Source organism: Cavia porcellus, unplaced genomic scaffold (assembly GCF_034190915.1).
Source record: "Cavia porcellus strain 051 isolate PalLab524CR breed Dunkin Hartley unplaced genomic scaffold, mCavPor4.1 scaffold_13, whole genome shotgun sequence".
Taxonomy (NCBI): domain Eukaryota; kingdom Metazoa; phylum Chordata; class Mammalia; order Rodentia; family Caviidae; genus Cavia; species Cavia porcellus.
In genome coordinates, this window is record NW_026947496.1 from 19,136,581 (window position 1) to 19,154,580 (window position 18,000).

At 38.8% G+C, this 18,000-nt stretch overlaps 1 long non-coding RNA gene across 1 annotated transcript in view; it reads right to left on the reverse strand.

Annotated features, from left to right (window-relative positions):
- LOC134478505 (uncharacterized) overlaps positions 1 to 18,000 on the reverse strand; it is a 100,313-nt gene that overhangs the window by 30,778 nt on the left and 51,535 nt on the right. Inside the window, exons 3-4 of the long non-coding RNA XR_010051149.1 lie at positions 7,085 to 7,188; positions 3,654 to 3,824 (exon numbers count right to left, since the gene is read on the reverse strand). This is a non-coding gene — a long non-coding RNA (uncharacterized LOC134478505). The remainder of the gene's footprint in view (positions 1 to 3,653; positions 3,825 to 7,084; positions 7,189 to 18,000) is intronic.

An 18,000-nucleotide genomic window follows, 5' to 3' on the forward strand; every position in this document is an offset into this window, starting at 1 on the left:
AGACCACTCTCTGACCCACAGTACCACCACTGTTCAAGGTCCAGCCTGGCTCACACGAACACATTCATTTGACCATCCTTATGTTGTTAAGTGTGAGGCCTGTCTCAGCACAGGACCCTCATTCCTCACCATCCGCAGCTACCACATGCTCCCACCTGCACTCCATGGAGTGCCAAGGCTCCAATTTTGTGCCTTGCCAAGAAACACCCAAAGAGAACCTGGGGAGAGGGTTTGATCTCAGGCAAGTTCATACAGTTGGGTTCTGTCTCCTGCTGACTGGACCCGGCAGATCTGTCCTTTAAGGGTTCTGATGGTACTGGTTCTCACAGTTGGGGGTCAGGTTGTTCCAGAACATGAGAGGGAAGGATGGGTCATTTTATCTGTACCAGCTTAGTAGCTGGTGCCAGCTCTTCTCCACCAAAACTAGAAAGAGCTGCAGCCTTCCAGTGCTCAGCACTCAGGCTACGTGGAAAGGGATCAATGCACTGAGTTCCAGGTCTTCTGCAAACCCCTCTGGCAGAGTTCACAGGGTTTGAGGATAAATTATGTCTCAATCACCATCCCAAGATGAATGGAAAAGGGCTGGGGATTTAGCTCAGTGGCATAAGCACCTGCCTTGCAAGCACACGGTCATGAGTTCAATCCCAGTACCAAAAAAAAAAAAAAAGATGAATGGAAAAGATCTGAACAACATTAACCTAGAGGATGGGGAGCAGGAGATACAAGATGTAGGTGAGATGTGAAGAAAAGGAATGCAGGATGACAACAAACTACAAAGAACAGGAGAAAACCCCTAAATTCACAAAGGTATCAACTGTGGGGCAGATGCATCTTTTTGTCCTACACTTGCTCTAGCTGAACAGACCTATGTAGCTCAGAAAGCTTAAGAGTTTTTGTTTTTTGTTGTTTGTTTTAATGTTGGTTTTTTTTCCCCCTATCAGCATTGGGAAATCAGGGCCTTTCCTCTGAGCTACATACTCAATCTATTTTTAAATTTCTGAAACAAGGTTTTGCCAGTTTGCCCAGGCCGTGCTCAAATTTGCAATCTTCCTGCCTCAGCTTACCAGAGAGCTTGGATTACAAGCATGTGTCACCATACCCAGGTTGATCATGCAATGTATACATATACAATTAAAATAGCTCTTCAGAGCTAGATTTCCTGCACCAAAAAGCCAGGCTCATGCTCCTAAGGGTTGATTACTTGGAAGGTTACAAATGGTTAAACCACCTCCTGATAACCCACCTTCTAAAAAGAGTGACAAGAACTTCAGTTGAATGGTTTCGGGGGTTTCAGTGTATGGTCACTTGGCTCCATTGCTTCTGTGCTCATGGAGAGGTGGAAGACTATGGCAGAAGCTGCTCACTTTCAGAGACTGGGAAGCAGAGGGAGCAAGAGCCTATGTTGATTGGCTTCCTCCTCCTTCCTCTTTTATTCCATCAGGGCCCCCACCCGATTGGATGGTGCCACGCACTTTCAGGGTGGGTCTTGCTCCTCGGTTTGCTGTCCCACATGTCAATCATCTCTGGAAACACTCTCACAGCCATACTCATAAATACACTTTACTAATTTCAGCATCTGTTGATATAATCAAGCTGACCATCAAGACTAAATGCCACAATAATCTTGGGTTTTTAGCAAGCACTTTCAAAACTGAGATGCCCAGGGAAGAAAAGTAGTATTACATGAGTAGTATTCCATTACACTTTAATGGAAAGAGTGTAGCTTTCCAGTACCATACAGAACCCTGGATTCTGGATCTGAATTCTAGACTGGCCAGGAATCCACTGGTCTTCTCATCTATAAAATGATGATTATCAGAGACTAAAGAAAATTCCTGGCTCTAATTTTAAGTGTTATGTGCACTAATGTACATAGAACGCTCTTGGAGTGTGAGTTTTCTCAGGAAAAAAAATGAGATAATCAAAGATATTCATGGTGATAACATGTAACTGGGGACCATGAGCTCTAACTTTAACTTGTTAACCCTTTTGATCCCCATACCAGTCTTATCATAGGGCAATATTAACAGCTCCAAACTACTGATGAAGGTAACAGACCACAGAGAGATGGTCTACCACTACTGATTTCTCCTTGGATGGCCTAGAGGCATCTGCAGTGTAACAAGTCCAAAACAGAACTTCTGTCTCCTTTCCTCGTTTTCTCTAATTCAGTAAATGGCAACTCCACTCTTCCAAATATGCAGGCAGAAACCCTCACCTTCCTCCTATCTGTGATGAATTATAAGTCACGTCATCCTTAACCTTCAAAATATACCCAGAACCCATGGTTTGTTACCACTCCCAGTGTGATCACCCTAGTCTAAGCCTCAGTCACTAATCCCAGAACTCTGAGAGGCAGAGGCAAGTTCAACCCCAGCCTGGACCCCTTAGCAACTTAGTAAGATCCTGTGTCAAAATAATACAAGACAATTCTTGCTGGTGCTACTACTTGTACTCTATCCCATTGTGTATGTGTATGTCTCTGTATGTGTGTGTATTTCCAACTCAAAGTAGGTAGAATGATCCTTTGCAAAAATTTAATCATTTTATACCGTTGTTTGCTCATTATTTCCAGTGGCTTCCCATCTCATTCAGCACCAAATCCAAAGTCTTTAACCTACAATCTTCCTAGTTCTCCGCCATCCCCAACCTGTCTGTCTCCTCTCTGTGGCTTTGCACACTTCCCCAACCCTTCTCTTCCTCAAACACACCAGGCGCCTCCTGCTCTCATTTCCTGCCCGGCTTACCCTCCTTCCACATCCTATGGCTTCCTTTCTCACTCCATTCTGGTCTCTGCACCTAATCAAAAAGACTTTTTCTGACAAAATAACTTAGCATCAGTCCCATTTGTGCTCCCCAGCTACATTTGTCCCTCTCTCTAGGATGCATCTACCCTGACATACTTCTTAATAACTGGTTTATTTTAATGCCGCCTTCCTCCTGCCCAAGGTCAGCTCTAAAAAAGATACAAACTGTTCACTGTGTTCACTCTTGAATCCCCAGTGCCTAGAAAAGTCCCTGACATTTAACAAGTCACTAATCTCAGAACTCTGGGAGGCAGAAGCAAGTTCAATCCCAGCCTGGACCTCTTAGCAACCTAGTAAGATCCTGTGTCAAAATAAAAAAAAAATTTTTTTTTAAATAGAAAAGGAGCTGAGGCTATATAGTTCAGTGTGAAGGCTGTGGGTTCAGTCGTTAGTACTGCGCTCCCCACCACCTGTCACTCCACCAATATAGGTGACCCACATTTTCTGAATCTAATTGTTTGTTGAGATTTTCCCGAACAGTGAATTTTTGGATAACAAAAACACATACTCTGTTACATTAAAGGAAAAAATCATGCATTCCTTAGGTCATCTATGTTCCTTAGTCACATACAACACAATTCACTGTGTGGGTTTCTGCAAAATAGGCATTTTTAAGCCACAATTACTTAATTGTCACTTAATGAAGTCATTAGTAGCTATGCTTGTGCATAGTATGAAATAATACTAAAAGAATTACACTTTCCTTCTGCCCTTCAAGAAATTGTATACTGTCAATTTAAATAAACAACAAAATGATCGGTTATCTGTTAAAGATAACTGATGAGTGAAAATACAATTATCAAAATAAACTTTTAAAATATGATTATTTACTGAATGAAGAGTTACCAATGAGAGGCGGATGTCACCACTACGGACTTGACAGTAGGGAGAGATAAGTCAAAGTCAGTGGGGAGAAGAAAAGAGCAAAAACCATCAGTCCCCAAGGTACACTCGTTTCCCAGCTGAGAAATTTCTTCCTCATTAGGACGCTGTCTTCTCTTCTTGCCATTTGAGACTCTGAAAGTGCACAATGACCATGAATCATTGTCAGAAGCCATAAATGAGGTAATGGGATTAAAAAAAAACACTCGGAATAGACATCTGTTTTAACTATGCGACTATATAATTTATTATCCACACTGGGATAATTTTGAGAGTGAAAGAAAAATAAATAAAACTTTATAATTTTTCAGAGAAAGCATTTATAGATTGACAAATTGGTTTGTATAATGGTAGGTCTATAAAATAGTTCAAGTCATAAATTATTTCCAAAGATACAGTCATTTCTAAAAGTAAAAAAATACAATGTATGTCAAAGCAAAAATTTTAAAGCTCATTAGGTTAATTTGTCTGAACATATAAAAATAATAAAAGTGGAATATTAGTTTCCTAATCACTTGTCCTAATCAGTTCTAGAGTCATATCAATCTGATACCATGTATTTGATATTTTAAAGAATATACCTTGATATGTGGTTTTAAAACTATTTCATAAAATTGAAATCTTTTTCAAAATTGAATTTTATATTTCATAAACTAGAAATTATCAACCCCTTCCAACTGGCTCTTTCTTCTCTGCTAATTATTGTAATATTTTTCAATTTTTCAGTTTTTTGGTTTTTAGAAAGACAAGATCTCTCTCGCTATGTAGTTCAGGCTGGCCTTGAATTTACGATGCAGCCACAGTGATGTTTCTGCCTCAGCCTCTCAAGTGCTGGGATCACAGGTCTATGCCATCACACCTGGAGATTATTGTATTTTTAATAAAGGAAATATTTTTCCTACAAGTGCTAAGGCACCTTGTAAGCTAAGAACTAATTCTGATAAATGATGGATATCCTCAATTATAATTTGTTCTTACTGAAATACATTAATATTTCATTTCAAATCTTTCCATAGTTCCTTTTCTCTTTTTCTTCATTGGGAGAACTTTCTTTAATAAGTATTTGATAAGACAAAATTCATCATACAAATCATCTCTATGATTTTTAAAAATATGCTGCTCAATTTACATGCTAAAAAAACCATAGGTCTCAGTTTTATTCCACTGTAGTATAGAATTTATTCAATTACAAATAAAACTCCATCAAAATATTCTTCCTGTAAATTAAAAGATTACAAAGCTTAATTATTTAATCTCCAGTTCAAGTCATTCAATTCCGTCTCCATTTTGTGGATTATTCGGTTTTCAATTAATTACATTTCTCCTAAAAGCTTCAAGAGTTGAAGTCTTTTGGCTCATCATACCTTCAATGCTTGACTAAAGATTATCAGCTGATTTTGAACAAATGCAAACAAAATTTAGAAGACTCATTTAAAAAAAAGTAAAAGGTTAATATGCATTGTAGTATTCTTGAGTTGATTTGCAAAGTAGCTTTTCAAAGGTTTACACATTTCTAAAATCTAAGATCATGCAAAAAAAGATAAAAAGCATGTTCTGCCAGGCTGCCGCACTTTTTCAATTCAACACCACCTCTATCACAAATATTTTGTAGTTCTATTTCTCCGTGTATATAAATAGAAATAGTTATGTCTGTCAACTGTAGCTTCTATTTTGTTGGGAGACCATCTCAGCTTGTTTGGGTGTAATTATGAACCATGAAAACACTGCATTTAATTCCAAATACATTTCTGTTCCATAGATTTCTTAATTTAGTAATAACACTATTTTTCCCATTTTGCTGTACTCTGCCAAAATCTATATCTGCAGTTTTCGCTGTTGAATTGTTTTTAACTGAAGTTATAAATTACAATAATGTCAGATGCTATATCTTCAACAGAATGAACATCCAGAAGCTTTATTTTTAGTCCATTAAAAGGGTGGTAAAAACATGAAACCATTATTTAAATTAACTGGTTTTCTCCTGAAGAAACTGATCTAAAATGGCATCATTTAATTACTTGTGAAGTTATTCTGCTAATGGAGCCATCTAATTAATAGCTACCACTTTTCTTCTGTGCACAAGAAAAAGTAAAATCAAAATTAACTGAGAAGAATCATTTTACCTAACTGCACAGTCATACTTCCCAGCATGATCAGTACACATATCTGCACAGGTTAAGATATCATCACTAGGAATAATCTTAAAAGAATAACTTTTGAAATAGCTTTTCCATAAAATTTTGTGTTTTGGGTTTATAGGTGGTCACTTAAGTTACTCCTGCCCCCAGAATTTATGGCAAATATTGACAAGGATTTGGGCAAATTGCACACTCATCATCAACATTCTTGAGGAAAGATTATTTAGGACTGAATTTTTCATTAAACATATGCCTTTTCTTTAATTGAAAGAATTTGTTTCAGTTTTGCCAAAAATATAAAGGGGAGATAATAGCATCACTGGCAAACAGAAACACCAAAATGACACTCAGGGTTTGGAGGAAGATTTATTTAACATCAGATGGGCAGTGACAAAGAATCCATCCTTATAAAAATGTCAGGCCCCAAAGGCCCAGGGAGGGAGGTTGTTATGGGGTCCAAAGGGGGAGTACAGAGATAGGTACTTGTCTGTCTTCAGCTGGTTTCTACAATATGCATCACAGTGACCAGCCATTTTTAGGAGACAGTAGTAACAGGAACTGTAACAGGAACTATTACCTGGACAATTAACAGACTGATTGGGGGGGCATTTTGTACTACCAATACAATCATCCCTTGATATCTAAGAGGGTCGGTTTCAAGACTCTCCCATGTATAATTAAATGTGTTGATACTCAAGTCCATTATATAAAAATGGCTTAATGCTTACACATAAACCTGCACACATCCTTTTATATACTTTAAATCATCTCTAGATGATTTATAGTATTTGGTGCAATATAAATACTATGTAAATAAATGATATACTATATATTTTCAGGGCAAAAGGACAAGAGGTATAAAGGTTGTATATGTTCAATTCAGATGCAGTTTTTTTCAAATAATTTCAATCTCAGGTTGGTTGAATCCATAGAAACAGACCCCATGGATACAGAGGGCCAATTGTACATGGATTACAGGTATATGCTATACAATAGATGACAAATCACAGAAGTAGCAATTGCAAGAGCATTCTGTCTGCACTCCATGTGACACAGCTTAGCTTCTATTTCCACATACATTTCACATCTTTAAACCTAATGAATAAACCTATACATTTCACATCTTCAAGATAATGAATAAAGGCAATGACTCTACACCCTGGTGGCTTCAGGACCTCAGACAGGCTAAGGCAGGAGCCACACACTCCTGGCTGGTTCTTCACATAGCCAGCAGAGGCAGAAGAACTGATGACTCACCAAGAATTTAGCCTTTAAGTTCACTGTCGCTGTCCATATCAAACTGTCCTTCTGAGACTTCCAGAAGAAATCCATCAGGCTGACACCTTGTCTAACCTCCAGAACTGTAAGAGAATACATTTTTGTTATTTCTGTGTGGCTTATTATGGCAACCCTAGAAAACCAATGTATGCCTTGGCTCCTACAAGGAATATGTAAACATCCTTATACACAATTGTGCTTTGTATCACACACATAAAAAACAAAACAAAACAACAATAACCAAAAAAAAAAAAAAAACCCTTATCTCTCTGCCTTGGCAAGTTGGCTCATGCAATTTTAAAAACTTCTAGAATATTCTGAAACTGACTTGACATAGGAACAACTTTAGCATCTTCTCTAATGCTATAAAACCTTTTGGTACCCACTTGTCCTGGGAAGGTAAAGAAGATACCATAGGTCTCAGTCAGGAGGGGGACAGTCAGAGCTTCTGAGTAAACTCAAGCTAATGAATGAAGCTCATATGTGGGCCTGTCCCGCATTTTATATTTCCCTTGGGGTCCTCCTTTAATAGTTCAACAAACAGCTTAGTCAAGCACCTGTGAATTCATAAGAGTGTCCATAAGAGTTTTTCAAGTCATCTTTTCCAAATTTTGATCTCTTCTCAGTATGTTTTTTCATTATTTCTTCAAAGCATACTTAATAGAAAACAGTAAAGTGAGGAGGAATTCTCTGAAGGTTTGGAAAAAAAGAACGCTGAAGCACACTTCACACTGGGTAGTAGACACCATTCTTAAGACGCCCTGTGCCTCTTCCTGCTGTCCCCCAGCTATCTCTCTCTGCTTGCTTCTGGTTCTCACTTCCCTCTGGATTTACAGAAACTCTCACTGGCCTCCTAGTTTCAGTTTCTACACCCAACATCTCATTGTATCATCCTGAACACATTATTTAACCTTTATGTTCCTCAGTTTCTTCATTTGGAAAATAAGCATGATATCGTTCAGTCATTAAAAAGAATAAGTTGTGATGCACACTATCACATGGGAAAAATCTCAAAAACATTAAGCTAAATAAAAGAAGCCAGACGTAAAATATATTAAATGTCCAGAGTAGGTAGAGAAAGGAAGCAAACTGGTGGTGCTGGGGAATGGAATGGCGGAGAGAGAAAGAAGAGTAACAGATTTTTTTGTTTGCTTTTGGCACTGGGAATCAAACTCAGGACCTTGCACTTGCCAGGCAGGTGCTGTGCTGCTGAGCTACATCCCCAGCCTAGAAGAGCAACTGTTTAATGCATACTTTGGGTTGAATTATGCTCCTCAAAAGGGATGTGTTGATATCTTAGCCCCAAGCACTTGAAAGTATGACCGTATTTGAAAATAGGACTTTCAGAGATAATCAAGTTAACATTATATCATAAGGGTTGTTTCTAATCCAGTATAACTGGTACCTTTATAAAAGAGGTAAATTTGGACACAGAGACAGCCGAGAGAAGATAATGTGCATATATATAGAAGGTCCCTGGAGGTGGAAACAGAGATTGGGATGATGCAGCTGGATGCCAAGGATTACCAAGCATTGCTAGCCACATTAGAAACTAGTAAGAGACAAGAAAAGAGGGGACTGAAAATCTCGGAGAGAGCACGGTCCTGCAAACTCCTTCAGACTTTTAACTGGCAGCACTATGAGACAATGAGTTGCTTTAGGTCACCCAACTGTAGCACTTAGGAAATAAACACAATGGTTACAGGGAGTCCTTTGGGGGTCATGAGAATGTTCTGGAACTGGATAGAGGTAGTGGTTGCACAATGGTATGAATGTACTGAGTTGTTTGTTTTTAAATGTTTCATTTTATTTTATGGGAATTTCAAATAAATACATGCACACACATGTATGCACACAGCACCTAATATATTGTGATATTATGAGCATTCAATAAGGCAACACCAAAAACTTAAAACTTGGTCAGAGTTCCCTGGAGTTCCTATTTTCAGAAGTCTCCTTACAAACTTTCCACCTCCAGCCGTCAAAGGAGGAATAGCTAATTCCCCCAAACCTGTCTTCTTTTCATACAGAGCCTTTTAACCCTCTCCTGAGAAACTATGTGAGCCTCATTGTGAAACACCTCCTTTCACATCAAGTCACTATCCCAACAGTTTCCCTGCCTCTGAGATAAGTTACACCTGTCTCACATGCTCTCCCCGTCACCACCAACTATCCGAAGAAAAAAAAATCACATTTTGGTCACACTTGTAAAAATTACAATTGTATCCCATATCATCCCACAAAGAGTCTTTGTACAAAAATGAGCCCAGAGGCTAAGGTACAGGGATTGCAAGTTCAGTCCCAGTCTGGGTAATGTGGTAGGACTCAAAGTCAAAATGGGGTGAGGATGTAGCCCTATGTGAATGCCCTGGGCTCAATTTTTAGTAGCTCAAAAAACAAAAATAACCAAAAATTAAGACCTTATTTCACCATCAGTTGTTTCTCTTCAGGTGGTAGCACAGAGAAAAGGAGGATTTTATGTGGCCACTTCGCACACTCTGCGTGTGTCACTGATGCATTTCTCGCAGCTGGGATCACTATAAGGCAGCAGGGTCAGCTGCCCACATGGAGACTCAGACACCTAACTAAAGCGCTGAGTTCCAGCCAAGGGGCTTTATCATCCTCAAGAGACGAAAGCCCAAGTGGCTGGGTTGTCAATCCATTGAAATGATCATGATGCAGAACAACGGAACAGTTTTAAAACACCTACACACAAAAAAAATCTTACTTACTTTAAAGGTTTTTTGCTCCCTGCCCCCCCCCCCGCCACATACACACCACCTCCCAGAAGGACAGAATAGAAAGATGGAAGGTTTTGCTCAGCAGTGCGAAATCAGCCTTTGAGAGATCTGATGCTTTGTGCAAGTGGGAAATTGATCATAGGAGGAAGGGAAGGAAAAAATTGTGCAAAGGAACACGAGCAATGAAAGGTAAAATTCAAGGAGACACGCTAGCCCACAGCAGCCAATTTAAATCAAGCATGCTATAGATTTCGGGTGGGTTCTTTTCAAAATATATGCTTCGAATTACATCTTACAGAATTGCTGCTGTTGCCCTACAACTTGTAACATGCTGCATCCTCAGGAAGGTCCTTTTTTGGTTATTAATATTTTATTGTGTTTACAGTAGGCTCCGTGGGAGAGAGTATGTGGGAATGAAATTGTATCAGCAAGTTCTTAGCTCTGCATCCAAGTGGCAGATTCCAGGCTCTTGTTTGAATGATTCTATTACAAGCTAGATACATATTTATGTCTGAGATAATTTCTTCTTCATAAATACTTTCTCTGGTTCCTCCATGTTTTTCCCTAACCACTAAGGCATGAGTTAATCAAACACCCACAATCAAACACTGCTGGGTGAACCATGGAAATGGACAGCTATTTTCTAAGCAATATCAAAAGGATGGGAAACACATGAAACGTACAATTCTTATCACAATATTAACAGGTTGCCAGGAAAGGACTTCCCTTTACTTTCATCTGTTGAGATTATCAGAAAAATAGAATTTAGAAAGAAAACAATAATCCTTCCTATAGGTTACACCAAGTGAGAAATTCTACGACTCAAACAAATAGTGATGATAATAAAAAATGATTAAAATAAATGTAGCCAACATTTATGGAGCACATAGGCCAGGCCTTATGTTGAGTGGTATATGTGAGTTATCTCACTTACTCTTTCAATCACCCTATGGGGCTAAATGTCATTATCCCCATTTTGCAGATGAAGTAACTGAGATGCAGAAAATGCTGCCAAATTCAGAAGCTATTAAGTGGAGACAGGACTCTGATTTAGGTTTATCTGATTCTACAGCCTATATTATTAATTACAATGCTGCCTGCCAAAATGAAAGTTTTCACATGCCCAAGGAAAACGCTACCAATTCTCACCCAGTGGATTTTTACTCTGTCGAAAGAGGTCATTTTGTGCCAGTAAATAATCTATGGTTTCCGTTGTCCCATGGCCGGGTCTGCCTCTCTGGGATAGGTAGAAGTTATTTTGTTCTTGCTAAACAAGGTAAGCAGAGTGTACTTGGTAGTCGGGATTTTATAAAAAGAAGCCAAGAGACATAAAGAAGTAAATACAGAAATTCCAAAGCAAACAATAAAAATGGAGCCCCTGGATGTATTGGAAGGGAAATATGAGTGCCCTACAGCCAAGACATAATTGCTAGGATGAAAGAGAAGACAAAGGAGGGAGGGAAAAAATAGGGAAAGCTAAAACACCAATTCAGAGCACAAGAGAAAACTAAATGCTTCTCTTGGATAATTAAAACTGTGGCCTCACAAGATATGAAATTGGTGAATTATATATTTCAAATCCATATACCAGAGTGCCATAGGCTAGAGACAGCCTCCCAGGTATTAATGAAAAGGCCACAGCATGGTGCCCTAAATTCACTGCAGTGTGCCAGAGCTAACAAAACAAACTCAGAAAACCCAGGAAAAATGGCAAAGTCAATTCCTTTGATCAGTTGATTTCTTCTTAATGGCAACTGTTCTCAAGCTGACACCCCTCCCCCACGCCATTGCTGCCATCTCTCTCTCTCTCTCTCTCTCTCTCTCTCTCTCACACACACACACACACACACACAGATAAGCCTAGGAATATTTTCTTGATCAGCTGCTTTGTCTTTGAAAGGCACTTCATTACTCTGGTGAAATTTACAAAGATAGCGTCTTCCTGCGGATGAACTAAGACCTACTGACTTGCCATACTGAACAGGACTGGAGGAGTCCCGGTGCTCAGGCCAAAAAGATGTGCAGCCAGAGGCAATAGAACGGACTTCCACTGTGGGCAACTTTGGCATTTTGTCTGCTTCATCTAAGTGGGTAAAGAGCACGGATGCTAAAGGCCACCCCTGCTTACCTCCCACTTCCTCGTGCCACCTCCTTAACAGGCAGCATTTTCCAATCTCCACACACACCTTCTTCCAAACCAGCTAGCCCTGCTGCTGGGGTATAAATTAGTACCATCTTTGTAGATAGCAATTCGGCAATGTGTGTAAAAAATATCAATAATACTCTCTTCTGAGAACCACACAAAAAATGTAATATGCACAAAAGATTTATGCATAAAAATGTTAATTACAGAATCATTTAAACTGAAAGGAAAACACAGTGCCCAATTATGGGAGAATGTTTGGGTAAATAATAATCCACTCATTCATGTAAGGATATTTTTGTCATTAAAAATGATTATGATACGCTAAAAGTAAAAAATAGCCATAAACTCATTTACAGTATAAACTGTGCCATAGAAAATACCACCCACAGAATTAGCAAGAATGCTGAGCGGAGTTATCTCTAGGTGGCAGAATTATGTTTATACATAAAATAGTATTTTTTTCTTAAGGATGCTTTCCTTTATTGTTCAAATTTCCGGTGACAATGTTTGTGTCTTAAAGGTAGTTAAGAGGAGTGGTTAAAAGCAGTCTCAAGTCAGAAGATCCAGATTCCCATTGCAGACATCAGACCCTGACATCCAGGTTCTTAAGAACCCTAAAGTGAAGTTCCTGAATCCACAAAATGAGGATAATTTTATTTATGTGAGAAGAGAGTGAGTAAATATATGCATGCTTTTAAAACAGTGGCTCAGAGTAAATAGTAAATAGTACCTTCATAATTATTAACATTATTAAGGCTTTATTGTGTGCAAATGTTAGTAAAGAACTGTGGATATTATCAATGGCTTCTTATTATAGAGGAAAAATGGGAATGTAAATAGATATTCACAACTCCAAATTCTACAGAGAGCAGATTATAAGATACTATGAGATCGTACAGAAAAGTCCCTACTATACGAAGAAAGGGAATAGTTATTATCACTTGAATTGAAGTCCCTTAGATAGTTTTAATCCAAATGTCTCTTCATCATTATATTTTTAAGTGACTCAGTAGGGAGAAAGTATCTACAGAGTAAGTGGCCCCAGAGGAAAGAGATGGCAGATATTTGAAATCTAAAGTCTGTGCTGCACCACATCAATATATTCTCTTGGGGCACTTAAGAAACAATTGATTTGTCATGCAAGCCTAAAGAGTTGATCAAAGTTATCCACTAGTAAAGAACAAAGATAAGACACAAACCCAGGTGCTATGGAAAAGAATTTGATGTTGTACCAGAGACACAGAAAGGACTTCTTGTCAAGAGCTATTCGTGTGCTATTGTTTGGATCTTGAATGTCTCCTAAAGGCTCATACGTTAAAGATTGGTCACCAGCCTGCAGCACTACAGGGAGACAGAACTTTTAGGAAATAGGGCCTGGTGAGAGAAAGTTAGGTCACTGGGTACATAATCTTGAAGAGGATACTGGAATCCTACCCCTTCCTCTTTCTCTCTTTGTTTTCTGGTGCTGTAAGTTGAGGACCTTCCTCTATAATGTGCTCCCATCATGATGTGTTGGCTCACCACAGGCCCAAAGGAAATAGGGCCAAGCTACCATGGACCGAACCTTTACAACTGTGAGTCAAAATTAAACTTTTAAACTGGAACTTATTATCTTAGTATTTTGTCACTGTGATAGGAAACTGAAACATCATGTTTTCATTCAATGATTTCTACAACTACAGTCATGTTATTTAATGACAGGGATATGGTCTGAGAAACATAACGTTAATTTCACTGTGGCGCAAACACAGAGTTTACCCACACAAACTAAGAGGGCTATCATGTTAGTAGGCAACGTAAACTTATGGGCCCACCATCATGTACACAGTCCATTATCGACCAATGCATCTTACACAGTACATGATTATATGTGAGAAATAAGGTCGCAGGAGACAGAAGGGGAAACTAAAGAAGATCCAAAAGGAGACTGAACCATCCAAATTTTTGTACAAAGTTAGGATCTGACATATGTGTCCCGTAAATGCCTCTGATTAATAAGTGAATCTTCAACATCATAAGAGGGCAAAGGGATTTAGTGTACAGTGTACAGGTGGGTAGTTAGCAAAGGACAAATGTAAATCTCCAGAAAGAAATAGACTGAACAAGCTACCTCCTATAGCTCACTCTCTACAGAAATTCTAGAATGAGACACAGACTACTTGTTAAACCAACAATCATCACTCCTATACTTCTACATGCTGGCTAACTTAATGTGAGCTTGCATCTATCTGCTCATGGTCTTCTATCGTCCATCCCTAAGAGTTTCTTAAGGAGAAATACCACTGTAGCTTCAAGAAAACAACAGTGAACTCGGAGACTAGGGACACAACATCAAACTTACATCACCTCTTTATTAGTTGTATGATTTAAGTGACTTTAAACTCTCCAAACTTGCTTCACTTATAACACTGATATACTAACATCTGCCTCTTCAGGAAACTAAACAAAACATACTATGTGCCTTGAAACATTCAACAAAACGGTCTTATAAATATTACAAAATCTCCTGAATAAAAGAATGGCCTCTGGCAATGTCAACTATATCACCAGCATCACGGATTAGCTGTACATCAAGAGTTGTGTGTCCCTGATGCTCAACAACCATGCCAGTGAGTTGGACCAATTGCTGAAGTCACCAACAAAGACATTTCCCACTGGAGTTGGAATTACCATAAAAGGACGCGTTTCCTGGTTACCCATGGCCTTCACCCAGCTGGGTGGATTAATCCACTATTTTGAACATCTAGGGCAATAATCTTCATCATTGTCAGAAAATGGAGAGCCACTATAGGATAAAAATACATCTCTGCCAGGACCTACATTTCTGTATGGAGTCTGTGATGCTATAAATCGCTCTTGATCAACACATTCTTCCATTGCCAAAGCAGGCCTTCTTCATACAGTAACAGCCAAGCAGACACTTAGTGATTTCACTAGCCATAACTCGATGTGGTGATTGTCATGAGTGATGAAATACGATTAAATCAAATTATGCTCTGGTGTTTTATTTTTAAAGGAACATAAAGAAAATGAATGCACTGAGCTAGTTTGCATTTTTCAGGAGAATCATTTAAAAAAAAAGAGTGGGTAATGGAGAAGGCAAGACTGATGGTGGAAAGAAGAAGCACAAATAATGCTGCCACTTCATAACCTATCAACATAATTCATCTTTGCCCGGCGTCCTGAACCGTTGTGCGGTGTTGCTATGTGGCTCAACAGCTGTTATTTACTTGTGGCATCTTTATGTTAGTACAGGATAAATTGACTCTGAATTTTAAAAGTTATTTCAAATATAAATATTAAAAAATGACATGGGATTCTCATTGTAAAGTTCCAGAATAAAGTTTGAGTTAGGTCATTTCTAACAGTATCTCTGGGATTTGAGTAATGAACTAAACTCCTCTTAGAGGTATCGGATGTTTCCTGTGTTACATCACTTCTACTGTACAATGAACGATATTGTGGCAAGTTTTAGGGCACTTGGAGATCCTGTTAGAAATAAAGGTGCCTTGCTACTTATGTTGATAACAGTAGTGCTTTGGCATTGCTAACTTTTTTCTGTCTTTAAATCCTAGGCTTATAATTCTTACACCTCTCCCACAGAGTTGGCAGTAAAGCGAAATTCCACACAGCCTCTTTTATTTTCCCAAAGACACCATTGTAAAATTAGAGGCACATTCCTACAGAAATAAATTTGGCCCTGAAATGTAATTCTAAAATGCACTTAAGAATACAGCATATGTTTTCAGCATGTATTTTAAAAAACAAAGATGTTGTTTGATAAATAATAACATTCCAAGTCGCTGTATAAGAAAGGAGAAAATATTAGATGGGGTTTGAATCTAAACTCTACCATACACCAGGCATAAAATTTTTGGCCAAATCATTTATTCTGGCAGAGATGATTTCTCTTTTTTTTTTTTTTTAAAGATTGGATTAAAAGGTTTACCATAGAGTATCATTATGTAGATTAAAGGACAAAATAAACAGGGAATGGAGGCAAACCCCTATAATTGCAGCACTCCAGGAGGTTGAAGCAGAAGGATCTCAAATTTGACCCCAGCCTGTGCAACCTAGCAATACCCTGTCTCAAAATTTTAAAAGGGGGTCGGGGGGAAGTCCAGCACAAAGGCTCCGGGTTCAGTCACCAGTATCAAAAAAATAACGAGCTATAAAGTGAAGTGGTAGGGGCTGGGCATAAGCACCTTCCTTGCAAGCACGCAGTCATGAGTTCGATCTCCGATACCAATAAAAAATAAAAGGTGAAGTGGTGTTATCACCATCAACTGGCAGTTTACTACACAAGCAGGTAACAATAAAGAAACAAAAGTTTTTAGTTTCTGAATATTTTTAAATGCAAATCTCATATTGTGCATACTTTTGAAACCTTTACTGACTTTTTATCGAAGTATAAGATTGTACAAGATAAACATTTCAGAAAAAATGATAAAATCATGAAAGTCATGGTTCTCAAACTGTATAATTTCTGAGCCTGGATTCAAACCCCATTCCAATTAAGATGGTTCCTCTTTTGCCTAAAATTGTGCTGGTTTCTGCCTCTCAATCTGGGTTAGTTATTAATAACACCCTTTTACTTTGAAACTGCCCCTGTTTAGATGATAAATATGTCACTGCTTTTTCCACAGTCCACCTCTAATCATTATGCATAGTATTCCTCTATGGTAGTATTATCCTTTAAAAAAAGTATTATTTGTTTCTTCTTCAAGACTATTTTAATGTTCCCACTTATTTACAAATCGAATTTTTGTAGAACCTAACCCCTATATGTGTTAAATTTCCCACTGGAAATCGGACTGCAGATTTTGTTTTAAATGCATTTTGTATTTCCAAAAATGTGTACTAGTGAGTAAAAATGAGACATAAATTAATAGCCAATGCTGACTTTTTTAAAGGTCCATGAAAAAAGTAATTTTATTTGAATTATGTTTAGTACATCTCATCCAAGTGAACGTATATGTAAAAGTAAATATTAGTCTAACACGAGGAATGCAGTAAAATCTCATTCAGAACACATTTTGGAATTTGAGCTCAATTGGATAGGAGCTACCTTGAAATTTATCCTTACTTAAAAAGTCATTTCTTCATGACAACGAAAAATATTTTAAACAAGATTTTAGAGCCAAGTGTTTAAGAGATCAAACTGAATTCTGTAAGAGAGCTAAAAAAAAAGAAAAAAATAAGCAATATTTTTGAGCTGTAGTCTAATACAGCTCATAACATCAGCTTGAAAATGGCTCAGTTATCTCATAATTCTGTAATTCAGGCTATCCCTTGAACTGAAAGGTCGATGGAGATGCATCCAGCTTCCTTCTCCCTTGCAACCCAAATACATTCGCAGCCTACTTGGCAGCCCGTGTGGCGAGTCCAGGCCAAGTCCCAGAGGGAGGCGGGAGGGAGCAGGGAAGTGCACTGGGGCTTTTAAGAAGATCCACTTTTATGATACAGGAAACAGGCTCAGCTGGTGTCGGCTGCCTGCACATTTGGAGCTGCAGTGCCATACCAGAAACACGAGGAACCGGCCAAGGCGCTGCAAAGCCTCCACCGCCAATAACACCAGCAGCTAAACCAATATCGGCAGCTGCCGCGCTCCAGACTTCTCGCTACAAGAGAAAAATAGACCCTTATTTGCTTAAGCTACCGTGAGCTGGATTTTCTGTTACTTGGGGCCAAACGCATTCCAAAGGAACACGAGGGCTTAGAGGGGCCGGGTTCCTCCACGATGTCAGCACCCGCATAGGAAAAGCTCAAACGAAACCGTGTCTAGACAGAAGGCACCAGGTGCTTTCAAGCCATCAAGTGCACAGGGGAAAGGAAGCTGGGGGGCTCAAGGCGGCGAAGCTGCCTGCAGAGCGCAGACACACAGGGCACACAGACTGGGCATGAGCTAAGGTCAAGAGACCTTGCAGCACTAAGGCTAATTCATTCTAATCTGACGTTTTGCATCCGCCTAACAAGTGATGTGGGTTTGTTTTTTTTTTTTTCCCCCC